The sequence below is a fragment of the Stegostoma tigrinum genome, chromosome 26, assembly GCF_030684315.1.
Source record: "Stegostoma tigrinum isolate sSteTig4 chromosome 26, sSteTig4.hap1, whole genome shotgun sequence".
NCBI lineage: Eukaryota > Metazoa > Chordata > Chondrichthyes > Orectolobiformes > Stegostomatidae > Stegostoma > Stegostoma tigrinum.
In genome coordinates, this window is record NC_081379.1 from 47,822,406 (window position 1) to 47,837,660 (window position 15,255).

A 15,255-nucleotide genomic window follows, 5' to 3' on the forward strand; every position below is an offset into this window, starting at 1 on the left:
TGACCAGAAATGTCCCCTTCATTCCCAGTGTGTGACCGGGAATGTCCCCTTCATTCCCAGCTTGTGACCAGAAATGTCCACTTCATTCCAAGCGTATGACCAGGAATGTCCCCTTCATTCCCAGTGTGTGACAGGAATGGCCCCTTCATTCCCAGTGTGTGGAGGGGAATGTCACCTCCCTTTCCCAGTGTGTAACTAGGAATGTCCCCTTCATTCCCAGTGTGTAACTGGGAATGTCCCCTTCATTCCCAGAGTGTAACCAGGAATGTCCCCTTCATTCCCAGTGTGTAACCGGGAATGTCCCCTTCATTCCCAGAGTGTAACCAGGAATGTCCCCTTCATTCCCAGTATGAGACAGGAATATCCCCTTCATTCCCAGTGTGTGAACGGGAATGTCCCCTTCATTCCCAGTGTGTGACCGGGAATGTCCCCTTCATTCCCCAGTGTGTGACCGGGAATGTCCCCTTCATTCCCAGTGTGTGACCGGGAATGTCCCCTTCATTCCCCAGTGTGTGACAGGAAAGTCCCCTTCATTCCCAGAGTGTGGCGGAAATGTCCCTTTCATTCCCCGTGTGTGACTGGGAATGTCCCCTTCATTGCCAGTGTGTGACAGAAATGTCCCCTTCATTCCCAGTGTGTGACTGGGAATGTCCCCTTCATTCCCAGAGTGTGACCAGGAATGTCCCCTTCATTCCCCGTGTGTGACCGGGAATGTCCCCTTCATTCCCTGTTTGTGATGGGGAATGTCCCCTTCATTGCCAGTGTGTGACCGGGAATGTCCCCTTCATTCCCCAGTGTGTGACCGGGAATGTACCCTTCATTCCCAGTGTGTGACGGAAATGCCCCCTTCATTCCCCAGTGTGTGACTGGGAAGGTACTCTTCATTCCCCGTGTGTGATCGAGAATGTCCCCTTCATTCCCTGTTTGTGATGGGGAATGTCCCCTTCATTCCCAGTGTGTGTCCGGGAATGTCCCCTTCATTCCCCAGTGTGTGACCGGGAATGTACCCTTCATTCCCAGTGTGTGACGGAAATGTCCCCTTCATTCCCAGTGTGTGACCAGGAATGTCCCCTTCATTCCCTGAGTGTGTGACTGGGAAGGTACCCTTCATTCCCCGTGTGTGATCGAGAATGTCCCCTTCATTCCCCAGTGTGTGACCGGGAATGTACCCTTCATTCCCAGTGTGTGACGGAAATGTCCCCTTCATTCCCAGTGTGTGACCAGGAATGTCCCCTTCATTCCCCAGTGTGTGACCGGGAATGTACCCTACATTCCCAGTGTGTGACAGAAATGTCCCCTTCATTCCCAGTGTGTGACCAGGAATGTCCCCTTCATTCCCCGTGTGTGACCGGGAATGTCCCCTTCATTCCCGGTTTGTGACCGGGAATGTACCCTTCATTCCCCGTGTGTGACCGGGAATGTACCCTTCATTCCCAGTGTGTGACGGAAATGCCCCCTTCATTCCCCAGTGTGTGACTGGGAAGGTACCCTTCATTCCCCGTGTGTGATCGAGAATGTCCCCTTTATTCCCTGTTTGTGATGGGGAATGTCCCCTTCATTCCCAGTGTGTGTCCGGGAATGTCCCCTTCATTCCCCAGTGTGTGACCGGAAATGTACCCTTCATTCCCAGTGTGTGACGGAAATGTCCCCTTCATTCCCAGTGTGTGACCAGGAATGTCCCATTGATTCCCTGAGTGTGACCGGGAATGTCCCCTTCATTCCCAGTGTGTGACCAGGAATGTCCCCTTCATTCCCCAGTGTGTGACCGGGAATGTACCCTTCATTCCCGGTGTGTGACAGAAATGTCCCCTTCATTCCCAGTGTGTGACCAGGAATGTCCCCTTCATTCCCCGTGTGTGGCCGGGAATGTCCCCTTCATTCCCGGTTTGTGACCGGGAATGTCCCCTTCATTCCCCGTGTGTGACCGGGAATGTACCCTTCATTCCCTGTGTGTGACCAGGAATGTGCCCTTCATTCCCCGTGTGTGACCAGGAATGTCCCCTTCATTCCCTGTTTGTGACAGGGAATGTCCCCTTCATTCCCAGTGTGTGACTGGGAATGCCCCCTTCATTCCCCAGTGTGTGACCGGGAATGTCCCCTTCATTCCCAGTGTGTGACAGAAATGTCACCTTCATTCCCCGTGTGTGACCGGGAATGGCCCCTTCATTCCCTGTTTGTGATGGGGAATGTCCCCTTCACTCTGGTGTGTGACCGGGAATGTCCCCTTCATTCCCAGTGTGTGATCGGGAATGTCCCCTTCATTCCCTGTTTGTGATGGGGAATGTACCCTTCATTCCCAGTGTGTGACTGGGAATGTCCCCTTCATTCCCAGTGTGTGACCGGGAATGTACCCTTCATTCCCAGTGCGTGACCGGGAATGTCTCCTTCATTCTCAGTGTGTGACTGGGAATGTCCCCTTCATTCCCAGTGCGTGACCGGGAATGTCTCCTTCATTCTCAGTGTGTGACCAGGAATGTCCCCTTCATTCCCCAGTGTGTGACCGGGAATGTACCCTTCATTCCCAGTGTGTGACAGAAATGTCCCCTTCATTCCCAGTGTGTGACCAGGAATGTCCCCTTCATTCCCCGTGTGTGACCGGGAATGTCCCCTTCATTCCCAGTGTGTGACCAGGAATGTCCCCTTCATTCCCTGAGTGTGTGACTGGGAAGGTACCCTTCATTCCCCGTGTGTGATCGAGAATGTCCCCTTCATTCCCCAGTGTGTGACCGGGAATGTACCCTTCATTCCCAGTGTGTGACGGAAATGTCCCCTTCATTCCCAGTGTGTGACCAGGAATGTCCCCTTCATTCCCCAGTGTGTGACCGGGAATGTACCCTACATTCCCAGTGTGTGACAGAAATGTCCCCTTCATTCCCAGTGTGTGACCAGGAATGTCCCCTTCATTCCCCGTGTGTGACCGGGAATGTCCCCTTCATTCCCGGTTTGTGACCGGGAATGTACCCTTCATTCCCCGTGTGTGACCGGGAATGTACCCTTCATTCCCAGTGTGTGACGGAAATGCCCCCTTCATTCCCCAGTGTGTGACTGGGAAGGTACCCTTCATTCCCCGTGTGTGATCGAGAATGTCCCCTTTATTCCCTGTTTGTGATGGGGAATGTCCCCTTCATTCCCAGTGTGTGTCCGGGAATGTCCCCTTCATTCCCCAGTGTGTGACCGGAAATGTACCCTTCATTCCCAGTGTGTGACGGAAATGTCCCCTTCATTCCCAGTGTGTGACCAGGAATGTCCCATTGATTCCCTGAGTGTGACCGGGAATGTCCCCTTCATTCCCAGTGTGTGACCAGGAATGTCCCCTTCATTCCCCAGTGTGTGACCGGGAATGTACCCTTCATTCCCGGTGTGTGACAGAAATGTCCCCTTCATTCCCAGTGTGTGACCAGGAATGTCCCCTTCATTCCCCGTGTGTGGCCGGGAATGTCCCCTTCATTCCCGGTTTGTGACCGGGAATGTCCCCTTCATTCCCCGTGTGTGACCGGGAATGTACCCTTCATTCCCTGTGTGTGACCAGGAATGTGCCCTTCATTCCCCGTGTGTGACCAGGAATGTCCCCTTCATTCCCTGTTTGTGACAGGGAATGTCCCCTTCATTCCCAGTGTGTGACTGGGAATGCCCCCTTCATTCCCCAGTGTGTGACCGGGAATGTCCCCTTCATTCCCAGTGTGTGACAGAAATGTCACCTTCATTCCCCGTGTGTGACCGGGAATGGCCCCTTCATTCCCTGTTTGTGATGGGGAATGTCCCCTTCACTCTGGTGTGTGACCGGGAATGTCCCCTTCATTCCCAGTGTGTGATCGGGAATGTCCCCTTCATTCCCTGTTTGTGATGGGGAATGTACCCTTCATTCCCAGTGTGTGACTGGGAATGTCCCCTTCATTCCCAGTGTGTGACCGGGAATGTACCCTTCATTCCCAGTGCGTGACCGGGAATGTCTCCTTCATTCTCAGTGTGTGACTGGGAATGTCCCCTTCATTCCCAGTGCGTGACCGGGAATGTCTCCTTCATTCTCAGTGTGTGACCAGGAATGTCCCCTTCATTCCCCAGTGTGTGACCGGGAATGTACCCTTCATTCCCGGTGTGTGACAGAAATGTCCCCTTCATTCCCAGTGTGTGACCAGGAATGTCCCCTTCATTCCCCGTGTGTGGCCGGGAATGTCCCCTTCATTCCCGGTTTGTGACCGGGAATGTCCCCTTCATTCCCCGTGTGTGACCGGGAATGTACCCTTCATTCCCTGTGTGTGACCAGGAATGTGCCCTTCATTCCCCGTGTGTGACCAGGAATGTCCCCTTCATTCCCTGTTTGTGACAGGGAATGTCCCCTTCATTCCCAGTGTGTGACTGGGAATGCCCCCTTCATTCCCCAGTGTGTGACCGGGAATGTCCCCTTCATTCCCAGTGTGTGACAGAAATGTCACCTTCATTCCCCGTGTGTGACCGGGAATGGCCCCTTCATTCCCTGTTTGTGATGGGGAATGTCCCCTTCACTCTGGTGTGTGACCGGGAATGTCCCCTTCATTCCCAGTGTGTGATCGGGAATGTCCCCTTCATTCCCTGTTTGTGATGGGGAATGTACCCTTCATTCCCAGTGTGTGACTGGGAATGTCCCCTTCATTCCCAGTGTGTGACCGGGAATGTACCCTTCATTCCCAGTGCGTGACCGGGAATGTCTCCTTCATTCTCAGTGTGTGACTGGGAATGTCCCCTTCATTCCCAGTGCGTGACCGGGAATGTCTCCTTCATTCTCAGTGTGTGACCAGGAATGTCCCCTTCATTCCCCAGTGTGTGACCGGGAATGTACCCTTCATTCCCAGTGTGTGACAGAAATGTCCCCTTCATTCCCAGTGTGTGACCAGGAATGTCCCCTTCATTCCCCGTGTGTGACCGGGAATGTCCCCTTCATTCCCGGCTTGTGACTGGGAATGTCCCCTTCATTCCCCGTGTGTGACCGGGAATGTACCCTTCATTCCCAGTGTGTGACCAGGAATGTGCCCTTCATTCCCCGTGTGTGACCGGGAATGTCCCCTTCATTCCCTGTTTGTGACAGGGAATGTCCCCTTCATTCCCAGTGTGTGACTGGGAATGCCCCCTTCATTCCCCAGTGTGTGACCGGGAATGCCCCCTTCATTCCCAGTGTGTGACAGAAATGTCACCTTCATTCCCCGTGTGTGACCGGGAATGGCCCCTTCATTCCCTGTTTGTGATGGGGAATGTCCCCTTCACTCTGGTGTGTGACCGGGAATGTCCCCTTCATTCCCAGTGTGTGATCGGGAATGTCCCCTTCATTCCCTGTTTGTGATGGGGAATGTACCCTTCATTCCCAGTGTGTGACTGGGAATGTCCCCTTCATTCCCAGTGCGTGACCGGGAATGTCTCCTTCATTCTCAGTGTGTGACCGGGAATATCCCCTTCATTCCCAGTGTGTGATGGGGAATGTCCCCTTCATTCCCCGTGTGCGACCAGGAATGTCCCCTTCATTTCCAGTGTGTGACCGGGAATGTCTCCTTCATTCCCAGTGTGTGACCGGGAATGTCCCCTTCATTCCCAGTGTGCCACTTGTGTTACGAAGTCGCGTAGAGTTCTCATAAACTGAGAAGTAGGAAGCTAGAATTTGCCTGGAAAAATAATGAGGGAGGGGGAAAAAGTGCATGGCCCCTTCAATTCCTTTTAGCTTTTTCTAAATTTGGAGATTTTAACCGAAAATATCCACAAGGAGCTGCAGAGAGTTTGTGTATCAAAGGGTTATACTGTTAGCAGACAAAGACAACAAATTTTTGAATTTCGCCGATTATTTTAAACCAGGGCCTAGAGACTGAAAGCCAATCAAAATTAAATCAGATAACAAAGTGTGGAGCTGGATGAACACAGCAGGCCCAGCAGCATCTCAGGGGCACAAAAACTGACGATTCGGGCCTAGACCCTTCATCAGAGAGGGGGATGGGGAGAGGGTTCTGGAATAAATAGGGAGAGAGGGGGAGGCGGACCGAAGATGGAGAGAAAAGAAGATAGGTGGAGAGGAGAGTATAGGTGGGGAGGTAGGGAGGGGATAGGTCAGTCCAGGGAAGACGGACAGGTCAAGGAGGTGGGATGAGGTTAGTAAGTAGGAGATGGAGGTGCAGCTCCACATAAATAGGGAGAGAGGGGGAGGTGGATTGAAGATGGATACAGGAGAAGATAGGTAGAAAGGAGACAGACCGGTCAAAGAGGCAGGGATGGAGCCAGTAAAGGTGAGTGTAGGTGAGGAGGTAGAGAGGGGATAGGTCAGTCCAGGGAGGACAGACAGGTCAAGGAGGTGGGATGAGGTTCGTCGGTAGGAGATGGAGGTGCGGCTTGAGTGGTTGTGATGGGGAATGTCCCCTTGGGAGTGGTTGATGGGTGAGAGGAAGAACAGGTTAGGCAGGCGGGGACAAGCTGTGCTGGTTTTGGGATGAAGTGGGGGAAGGGGAGATTTTGAAACTGGTGAAGTCCACATTGATACCATTGGGCTGCAGGGTTCCCAAGCGGAATATGAGTTGCTCTTCCTGCAACCTTCGGGTAGCATCATTATGGCACTGCAGGGCTTCCAGGATGGACATGTCGTCTGAGGAATGAGAGGGGGAGTTGTTTAGTGTGGTGGGGTTGTAGGGCAGTGTGGAGCGAACAAGGGAGTCACGGAGAGAGTGGTTTCTCCGGAAAGCAGAAAAGGGTGGGGAGGGAAAAATGTATTTGCTGGTGGGGTCGCATTACAGACAGCAGAAGTGCCTGAGGATGATGCATTGTATCTGGAGGTTGGGGGGGGTGGTGGTACGTGAAGACGAGAGGGATTCTGTTTTGGTTGTTATTGCGGGGGTGGGGGTGTGAGGGATGAGTTGCGGGAAATGCGAGACACTGAAGAGGGTATGTTCGATCACCGCGGTGGGGAAGTTGTGGTCCTTGAAAAAAGAGGACATCTGGGATGTATGGGAGTGGAATGTCTCATCCTGGGAGCAAATGCAGCGGAGGCAAAGGAATTGGGAATAGGGAATGGAATTTTTGCAGGAAGGTGGGTGGGAGGAGGTGTATTCTAGGTAGCTGGGGGAGTCAGTGGGCTTGGAATGAACATCGGTTTCTAGGTGGATGCCAGAGATGGAGACTGAGAGGTCAGGAAGGTGAGGGATGTGTTGGAGATGGCCCAGGTGAACTGAAGGTTGGGGTGGAGGGTGTTGGTGAAGTGGATGAACTGTTCAAGCTCCTCATGGGAACATGAGGTGGTGCCGATACAGTCATCAATGTAATGGAGGAAGAGGTGGGGTTTGGGGCCTGTGTAGGTGCGGAAGAGGGACTGTTCCACGTAACCTACAAGGAGGCAGGCATAGCTTGGGCCCATGTGGGTACCCATGGCCACCCCCTTAGCCTGTAGGAAGTGGGAGGAATTGAGAAGAGAAGTCCAAGCTGTCCGTTCTCCCTGGACCAACCTATCCCCTCCCTAGCTCCCTACCTGCACTCATCTTTACTGGCTCCAACCCCGCCTCTTTGACCTGTCTGTCTCCTCTCCACCTATCTTCTCCTCTATCCGCTTCCCCTTGTCTCCCTATTTATTTCAGAATACCCTTGCCCTCCCCCATTTCTGAAGGAGGGTCCAGGCCCGAAATGTCAGCCTTCCTGCTCCTCTGATGCTGCTTGGCCTGCTGTGTTCATCCAGCTCCACACCTTGTTATCCCAGATTCTCCAGCATCTGCAGTTCCGACTATCTCTGAATTTAAGTCTGCTGGTGTTGACAACCTGAGACCAATCCCAGTGTAAGAAATGGATGCATCATCAACGGTATAAAAAAGGGGGCATTTGGACAATCGGAGAAAGTCAACTGCCATCTGTGAAAGCGAAAGCAAATCTGCCATCTGAGAAATCAATTTGGCTCTCATAAAAGAAAACCATTAAGATCTCTGAAAAAACACTGTCAAAGGTGCCACCAGATTTGTAGCACAGAGGCCTCACTGAAGAAATTCCAAAGAAAACATCCCTAACATCAGAATGAATGGAAGAAAGATACTTACGGAGGGAGATCAACAGAAGGCAGAGATTTCCTGTACAAGCTTGGAGATACTATGTTTTAATTTATTATTGTCTTATTAATTGGGTTAATTAGGATTTATTTCAATTAGGGAATAGTTAGTAATCAGGGGAAATTGTTTGGTTTGTTAGTATTTCTGTTAATTTGTTCACTGTTAAGGTAAATAAATGAATTGCTACTTGTTATTGATAAATCAGAGATTTTCTTTCTTTTAACCACTTTCTTAGTGAAGTACGAGGGAAAGATGAGCTTCTCTGGGAGTTTTGGGTGTAATTATTAGGTGTAATGCCAACTCCCATCATAACAGATTGGAGCTTGTGTTCCAACTTTAATTATCACAGGACCTCGATTAATTTCCACATCCTAACACTGGGAATTTGGCCTTCATTTCCCATTGTGTGAGTGGGAATGTCCCCTTCATTACCAAGTGTGTGACTGGGAATGTCTCCTCCATTCCCCAGTGTGTGACTTAGGGGCACAGACAGACATAGCCCTGGTTAGGGGCACAGAAAGATATTGCCCTGGTTAGGGGCACAGACAGGTATTGCCATGGTTAGGGGCACAGACAGATATTGCCCTGGTTAGGGGTACAGACAGACATGTCCCTGGTAAGGGGCACAGACAGATATTTCCCTGGATAGGGGCACAGACAGGTATTGCCCTGGTTAGGGGCACAGACAGATATTGCCCTGGTTAGGGGCACAGACAGACATTGCCCTGGTTAGGGACACAGACAGACATGTCCCTGGTTAGGGGCACAGACAGATAATTCCCTGGTTAGAGGCACAGACAGACATTGCCCTGGTGAGGGGCACAGACAGATATTTCCCTGGTTAGGGGCACAGACTGATATTTCCCTGGTTAGGGGCACACACAGACATTGCCCTGGTTAGGGGCACAGACAGACATGTCCCTGGTAAGGGGCACAGACAGATATTTCCCTGGTTAGGGGCACAGACAGGTATTGCCCTGGTTAGGGGCACAGACAGATAGTTCCCTGGTTAGGGGCACAGACAGACATTGCCGTGGTTAGGGGCACAGACAGATATTGCCCTGGTTAGGGGCACAGACAGACATGTCCCTGGTTAGGGGCACAGACAGACATGTCCCTGGTAAGGGGCACAGACAGATATTGCCCTGGTTAGGGGCACAGACAGGTATTGCCCTGGTTAGGGGCACAGACAGATATTGCCCTGGTTAGGGGCACAGACAGACATTGCCCTGGTTAGGGGCACAGACAGGTATTGCCCTGGTTAGGGGCACAGACAGATAGTTCCCTGGTTAGGGGCACAGACAGACATTGCCCTGGTTAGGGGCACAGACAGATATTGCCCTGGTTAGGGGCACAGACAGACATGTCCCTGGTTAGGGGCACAGACAGACATGTCCCTGGTAAGGGGCACAGACAGATATTGCCCTGGTTAGGGGCACAGACAGATATTGCCCTGGTTAGGGGCACAGACAGACATTGCTCTGGTTAGGGGCACAGACAGATAGTTCCCTGGTTAGGGGCACAGACAGACATGTCCCTGGTTAGGGGCACAGACAGACATGTCCCTGGTAAGGGGCACAGACAGATATTGCCCTGGTTAGGGGCACAGACAGGTATTGCCCTGGTTAGGGGCACAGACAGATATTGCCCTGGTTAGGGGCACAGACAGACATTGCCCTGGTTAGGGGCACACACAGACATTGCCCTGGTTAGGGGCACAGACAGACATGTCCCTGGTTAGGGGCACAGACAGACATGTCCCTGGTAAGGGGCACAGACAGATATTTCCCTGGTTAGGGGCACAGACAGGTATTGCCCTGGTTAGGGGCACACAAAAACATTGCACTGGTTCGGAGCGCAGACAGGTGTTGCCCTGGTTAGGGGCACAGACAGATATTGCCCTGGTTAGGGGCACAGACAGGTATTGCCCTGGCTAGGGGCACAGACAGATATTGCCCTGGTTAGGGGCACAGACAGACATGTCCCTGGTTAGGGGCATAGACTGATATTTCCCTGGTTAGGGGCACAGACAGGTATTGCCCTGGTTAGGGGCACAGACAGATATTGCCCTGGTTAGGGGCACAGACTGATATTTCCCTGGTTAGGGGCACAGACAGATATTGCCCTGGTTAGGGGCACAGACTGATATTTCCCTGGTTAGGGGCACAGACAGGTATTGCCCTGGTTCGGGGCACAGACAGGTATTGCCCTGGTTAGGGGCACAGGCAGGTATTGCCCAGGTTAGGAGCACAGACAGGTATTTCCCTGGTTAGGGGCACAGACACGTATTGCCCTGGTTAGGGGCACACACAGTATTGCCCTGGTTAGGGGCACAGACAGACATTGCCCTGGTTAGGGGCACAGACAGATATTGCCCAGGTTAGGGGCACAGACTGATATTGCCCTGGTTAGGGGCAGAGACAGTTATTGCCCTGGTTTGGGCCACAGACAGGTATTGCCCTGGTAAGGGGCACAGACAGATATTGCCCTGGTTAGGGGGCACAGAGAGACATTTCCCTGGTTCGGGGCATAGACAGGAATTGCACTGGTTATGGGCACAGACAGATATTTCCCTGGTTAGGGGCACAGACAGACATGTCCCTGGTAAGGGGCACAGACAGATATTGCCCTGGTTAGGGGCACAGACAGACATTTCCCTGGATAGGGGCACAGACAGGTATTGCCCTGGTTAGGGGCACAGACAGATATTGCCCTGGTTAGGGGCACAGACAGACATTGCCCTGGTTAGGGGCACAGACAGACATGTCCCTGGTAAGGGGCACAGACAGATATTGCCCTGGTTAGGGGCACAGACAGCTATTTCCCTGGATAGGGGCACAGACAGACATTGCCCTGGTTAGGGGCACAGACAGATATTTCCCTGGTAAGGGGCACAGACAGATATTTCCCTGGTAAGGGGCACAGACAGACATGTCCCTGGTTAGGGGCACAGACAGATATTCCCCTGGTTAGGGGCTCAGACAGACATGTCCCTGGTTAGGGGCACAGACAGATATTGCTCTGGTTAGGTGCACAGACAGATATTGCCCAGGTTAGGGGCACAGACTGATATTGCCCTGGTTAGGGGCACAGACTGATATTTCCCTGGTTCGGGGCACAGACAGGTATTGCCCTGGTTCGGGGCACAGACAGGTATTGCCCTGGTTAGGGGCACAGACAGACATTGCCCTGGTTAGGGGCACAGACAGATATTTCCCTGGTAAGGGGCACAGACAGATATTTCCCTGGTAAGGGGCACAGACAGACATGTCCCTGGTTAGGGGCACAGACAGATATTCCCCTGGTTAGGGGCTCAGACAGACATGTCCCTGGTTAGGGGCACAGACAGATATTGCTCTGGTTAGGTGCACAGACAGATATTGCCCAGGTTAGGGGCACAGACTGATATTGCCCTGGTTAGGGGCACAGACTGATATTTCCCTGGTTCGGGGCACAGACAGGTATTGCCCTGGTTCGGGGCACAGACAGGTATTGCCCTGGTTAGGGGCACAGACAGACATTGCCCTGGTTAGGGGGCACAGAGAGACATTGCCCTGGTTAGTGGCACACACAGACATTACCCTGGTTAGGGGCACACACAGACATTTCCCTGGTTAGGGGCACAGACAGACATGTCCCTGGTTTGGGGCACAGACAGATATTGCCCTGGTTAGGGGCACAGACTGATATTGCCCTGGTTAGGGGCACAGACAGATATTTCCCTGGTTAGGGGCACAGACAGGTATTGCCCTGGTTCGGGGCACAGACAGATATTGTCCTGGTTAGGGGCACAGACTGATATTTCCCTGGTTCGGTGCACAGACAGACGTTGCCCTGGTTAGGGGCACAGACAGATATTTCCATGGTTAGGGGCACACACAGACATTTCCCTGGTTAGGGGCACAGACAGATATTGCCCTGGTTAGGGGCACAGACAGACATTGCCCTGGTTAGGGGCACACACAGACATTTCCCTGGTTAGGGGCACAGACTGATATTTCCCTGATTCGGGGCACAGACTGATATTGCCCTGGTTAGGGGCACAGTCTGATATTTCCCTGGTTAGGGGCACAGACAGATAATGCCCTGCTTAGGGGCACAGACAGATATTGCCCTGGTTAGGGGCACAGACAGCTATTTCCCTGGATAGGGGCACAGACAGACATTGCCCTGGTTAGGGGCACAGACAGACATTGCCCTGGTTAGGGGCACAGACAGATATTTCCCTGGTAAGGGGCACAGACAGATATTTCCCTGGTTCGGGGCACAGACAGACATGTCCCTGGTTAGGGGCACAGACAGATATTCCCCTGGTTAGGGGCTCAGACAGACATGTCCCTGGTTAGGGGCACAGACAGATATTGCTCTGGTTAGGTGCACAGACAGATATTGCCCAGGTTAGGGGCATAGACTGATATTGCCCTGGTTAGGGGCACAGACTGATATTTCCCTGGTTCGGGGCACAGACAGGTATTGCCCTGGTTAGGGGCACAGACAGACATTGCCCTGGTTAGGGGGCACAGAGAGACATTGCCCTGGTTAGTGGCACACACAGACATTGCCCTGGTTAGGGGCACACACAGACATTTCCCTGGTTAGGGGCACAGACAGACATGTCCCTGGTTTGGGGCACAGACAGATATTGCCCTGGTTAGGGGCACAGACTGATATTGCCCTGGTTAGGGGCACAGACTGATATTGCCCTGGTTAGGGGCACAGACAGGTATTGCCCTGGTTCGGGGCACAGACAGATATTGTCCTGGTTAGGGGCACAGACTGATATTTCCCTGGTTCGGGGCACAGACAGATGTTGCCCTGGTTAGGGGCACAGACAGATATTTCCATGGTTAGGGGCACACACAGACATTTCCCTGGTTAGGGGCACAGACAGATATTGCCCTGGTTAGGGGCACAGACAGACATTGCCCTGGTTCGGGGCACACACAGACATTTCCCTGGTTAGGGGCACAGACTGATATTTCCCTGATTCGGGGCACAGACTGATATTGCCCTGGTTAGGGGCACAGTCTGATATTTCCCTGGTTAGGGGCACAGACAGATAATGCCCTGCTTAGGGGCACAGACTGATATTGCCCTGGTTAGGTGCACACACAGACATTGCCCTAGTTAGGAGCACACACAGACATTTCTTTTGCCTTGCTTGAGTGGCGTCCCTGGTGCCATGATGGGGGACGTCTCTGAGTGGTTGCACAAAATTTTTGACGGGGAGTTGGAGCCGCCAGAGGTCGTGTTTCACGTTGGTCCCAATGACATTGATAGAAAGAGGGATGAGGTCCTATGGATTGCGTACAGGAATGTTAGGAATGCGGCTGAAAAGCAAGACCTTGATGGGAGTAATCTCTGGGCTAACCAGGGAAATGTCTATTACCAGCCCCATGTGCTCGTGAGGCACGGGATCGAAAGGCAGGTCAGATGAGTGCATCCCTCAGGATCTGGTGCAAGGACAGGGTTTCAGTTTCCTGGAGTACGGGGCGAACCCTACCAGAGGAATGGGTTGCTCCTCAACTGGAGCGGAACCAATACCCTCACAGCGAAGTTCACGGGTGCTACTTGGGAGGGTTTAAACTAAAGTGGCAGGGGGCTGGGAACCAGAGCAGTAGATCAGCAAGTAGAGGGATTCAGGGTAAGTTAGGTGGTGGTCAATCAGAAAGAAAGGACAGGCAGAGACAGGTGAACGAATATGATGGTGCCATTTGATGTGTGTTTATTTCAACGCAAGGAGTATTATAGGAAAGGCAGATGAGACTAGGGCCTGGATCAGTACATGAGACTGTGATGTCATGGCCATTACAGAGACTTGGTCGAGAGAAGGGCAGGGATGGCTGCTCAGCGTTCCAGGGTTTCATTGCTTTAGGCGAGATACAGAGGGAGGTAAAAGAGATGGAGGAGTTGTGTGACTCTTCAGGGAGAATGCTACATCTGTACATATTGGAGCGTTCATCCATCACTGAGGTAATCTGGCTAAAGCCCAAAAATAAGATGGGAGCAATCACTCTGATAGGATTATACTATAGGCCCTCCGCAACAGGCTCCGATACATTGAGAAACAAATATGTGGGCGGAGAATATTGAAAGACGCAATAACAACAGGGTTGCCACAGTAGGTATGATACTGAACTTCCACAAAATAGACTGAGGCTCCCTTACAGCACCAGGTTTAGATGGGGCAAAATTTGTTAAGTGCATTCAAGGGGGTTTCTAGCTAATGAGTGTGGCCAAGTGACGGACGTGTCAATAGGAGAGCACTTTGGAAACAGCGATCACAACTCCTCAAGTTTGAAGATAGGTATGAACAAGGAAAAGTGAGGACCTTGTGGCAAGGTACTACATTAGGGGAGGACAAATTATCTCAGTGTTAAGCAGGAGGTGAGGAGTGTTAATAGGGAGGAGCTGGTATCAGGCAAATCCACATTTAACATTTTGGAATTGTTTAAAGATCTGCTGATGAGAGTTCAGGTCCAGCAGGAGGAAGGACAAGGACGGCAAGGTAAGGGACCCACAACGAGGGAGGTTGTGAATTTAGTCAATATGGAAGAGGAAAGCATACGTAAGGTTTTGGAAGTTAAAATCAGACAGAGCCCACGGGGAATAGAAGGAAAGCAGGAAAGAATTCAAGCAGGGAGTTAGGAGAGTGCGAAGGGGCCATGAAATGACTTTGCCAAGTAGGGATAAAGAGAATCCTAAGGCATTCTATACATATATTAAAAACAAGAGGACAATTCGGGAGAGATTACTGAAGGATACAGAAGGGAACTTGTGCTTGGAGACAGCAGTTATAGGCAAGACCCTAAATAGGTACTGTGTGTCAGTATTCACCCGGGAGAAGGATATGGAGGACAGTAGGAATTATGTGGAGCATGCTAATATGCATGGGCATTTGGAGATCAAGAAAGAAGTGATGTTGAGTCTCTTGAAGAGCATTATGATGGATAAGTCCCCAGCTCACATTTACCCTAATAGCTCCCTCTGATACTGCGGGCTGGCACCCCTGCGGGGGGGGCAAGTGTTGTTTCAGAAACTAACTTTCACCCGAACAGGGGAGGTCGGTTTGTGCGTTAAATAGTTACATCAAGATGTCTTGCTGATAATTTAGCCATCAGCATTGAAAAGTGTATATTCAAAAACCACACCAATAGAACATAGAACAGTACAGCACAGAACATGCCCTTCGGCCCTCGATATTGCACCGACCTATGAA